This window comes from Schistocerca cancellata, unplaced genomic scaffold (genome assembly GCF_023864275.1).
Source record: "Schistocerca cancellata isolate TAMUIC-IGC-003103 unplaced genomic scaffold, iqSchCanc2.1 HiC_scaffold_953, whole genome shotgun sequence".
NCBI classification, from domain to species: domain Eukaryota; kingdom Metazoa; phylum Arthropoda; class Insecta; order Orthoptera; family Acrididae; genus Schistocerca; species Schistocerca cancellata.
This window is the reverse complement of record NW_026046961.1, coordinates 1-2,500: the sequence shown is the minus strand read 5'-3', so window position 1 is coordinate 2,500 and position 2,500 is coordinate 1. Positions and strand designations below refer to the sequence as shown.

Genomic DNA, 2,500 nt, shown 5'->3' with positions numbered 1-2,500 from the left:
GCTTCAGCGCCATCCATTTTCAGGGCTAGTTGCTTCGGCAGGTGAGTTGTTACACACTCCTTAGCGGATTCCGACTTCCATGGCCACCGTCCTGCTGTCTTAAGCAACCAACGCCTTTCATGGTTTCCCATGAGCGTCGATTCGGGCGCCTTAACTCGGCGTTTGGTTCATCCCACAGCGCCAGTTCTGCTTACCAAAAGTGGCCCACTTGGCACTCCGATCCGAGTCGTTTGCTCGCGGCTTCAGCATATCAAGCAAGCCGGAGATCTCACCCATTTAAAGTTTGAGAATAGGTTGAGGTCGTTTCGGCCCCAAGGCCTCTAATCATTCGCTTTACCGGATGAGACTCGTACGAGCACCAGCTATCCTGAGGGAAACTTCGGAGGGAACCAGCTACTAGATGGTTCGATTAGTCTTTCGCCCCTATACCCAGCTCCGACGATCGATTTGCACGTCAGAATCGCTACGGACCTCCATCAGGGTTTCCCCTGACTTCGTCCTGGCCAGGCATAGTTCACCATCTTTCGGGTCCCAACGTGTACGCTCTAGGTGCGCCTCACCTCGCAATGAGGACGAGACGCCCCGGGAGTGCGGAGGCCGCCGCCCCGTGAAGGGCGGGGAAGCCCCATCCTCCCTCGGCCCGCGCAAGGCGAGACCTTCACTTTCATTACGCCTTTAGGTTTCGTACAGCCCAATGACTCGCGCACATGTTAGACTCCTTGGTCCGTGTTTCAAGACGGGTCGTGAAATTGTCCAAAGCTGAAGCGCCGCTGACGGGAGCGATTATTCCGCCCGAGAGCATCCCGAGCCAACAGCGGCGCGGGTCCGGGGCCGGGCCAGGTAGGTCCGTCATCCGGGAAGAACCGCGCGCGCTTGCCGGGAGCCCGAGCGCCCAAAGGGGCGAATCGACTCCTCCAGATATACCGCCGAGCAGCCAGCCAGGACACCGGGGCTCTGCCCAACAGACGCGAACCGAGGCCCGCGGAAGGACAGGCTGCGCACCCGGGCCGTAGGCCGGCACCCAGCGGGTCGCGACGTCCTACTAGGGGAGAAGTGCGGCCCACCGCACACCGGAACGGCCCCACCCCGCGGCGAGTGGAAAGGCAACCGGACACGACCCCGCCGCGGATTGCTCCGCGCGGGCGGCCGGCCCCATCTGCCGAGGGCGGGAGCCAGTGGCCGGATGGGCGTGAATCTCACCCGTTCGACCTTTCGGACTTCTCACGTTTACCCCAGAACGGTTTCACGTACTTTTGAACTCTCTCTTCAAAGTTCTTTTCAACTTTCCCTCACTGGTACTTGTTCGCTATCGGTCTCGTGGTCATATTTAGTCTCAGATGGAGTTTACCACCCACTTGGAGCTGCACTCTCAAGCAACCCGACTCGAAGGAGAGGTCCCGCCGACGCTCGCACCGGCCGCTACGGGCCTGGCACCCTCTACGGGCCGTGGCCTCATTCAAGTTGGACTTGGGCTCGGCGCGAGGCGTCGGGGTAGTGGACCCTCCCAAACACCACATGCCACGACAGGCGGCAGCCTGCGGGGTTCGGTGCTGGACTCTTCCCTGTTCGCTCGCCGCTACTGGGGGAATCCTTGTTAGTTTCTTTTCCTCCGCTTAGTAATATGCTTAAATTCAGCGGGTAGTCTCGCCTGCTCTGAGGTCGTTGTACGAGGTGTCGCACGCCACACCGCCAGCCGGCTGTGCACGCTACCGAGAAAGTACCGGTATGCGAACCGCCAGGCGACGGGCGCGCATCGCACGTTTAAGGAGACGCGGCCGGCCCCACAGGCGGCCACGACACTCCCAGGTCTCCGAAGCGGGACAAACGCCGCGCGCTTCAGTATACGTAGCCGACCCTCAGCCAGACGTGGCCCGGGAACGGAATCCATGGACCGCAATGTGCGTTCGAAACGTCGATGTTCATGTGTCCTGCAGTTCACATGTCGACGCGCAATTTGCTGCGTTCTTCATCGACCCACGAGCCGAGTGATCCACCGTCCTGGGTGATCTTTTTCATTTAGTTTCCACTGTCTCTTTCAAGACAGTTGCATAGGCGGGACTGAGGCGTTTGACGGCCCCTGTTCCAGCGTTCCTGTGTCCAACGGCCTCACGGCCGATGGGCGTCGTACGGCTCCACACCGGAGCGGACAGGCACTCGGGCGAAAGTCATTCAAAACCGGCGCCAGGCGCCAGGTGCCGCAGGCCAGCCGCTCCAGAGCTTCAGCGCTCGTACCACACAACATTTTTCCGTTAGTTTTGAGAGGCACGCGTGGTTCCGCACGCGGCGCACGGCTGCTGCCGTACAGGTAGCGTGTTGCGCGACACGACACGCACATCGAAAGACATGCAGTCTAGTCGGTAATGATCCTTCCGCAGGTTCACCTACGGAAACCTTGTTACGACTTTTACTTCCTCTAAATGATCAAGTTTGGTCATCTTTCCGGTAGCATCGGCAACGACAGAGTCGATGCCGCGTACCAGTCCGAAGACCTCACTAAATC

General features: G+C 59.9%; 2 non-coding genes across 2 annotated transcripts in view; both read right to left on the bottom strand.

The window, feature by feature from the left end:
- Positions 1-1,662, bottom strand: part of LOC126149789 (large subunit ribosomal RNA) — a 4,223-nt gene extending 2,561 nt beyond the window's left edge. The window contains exon 1 of the ribosomal RNA XR_007531137.1: positions 1-1,662. This exon is cut by the window's left edge and continues 2,561 nt beyond it. This is a non-coding gene — a ribosomal RNA (large subunit ribosomal RNA).
- Positions 1,663-1,850: 188 nt separating this feature from the next.
- Positions 1,851-2,005, bottom strand: LOC126149787 (5.8S ribosomal RNA). Its single transcript, XR_007531135.1, has one exon. It is a non-coding gene; the product is annotated as a 5.8S ribosomal RNA (ribosomal RNA).
- Positions 2,006-2,500: the final 495 nt, after the last annotated feature.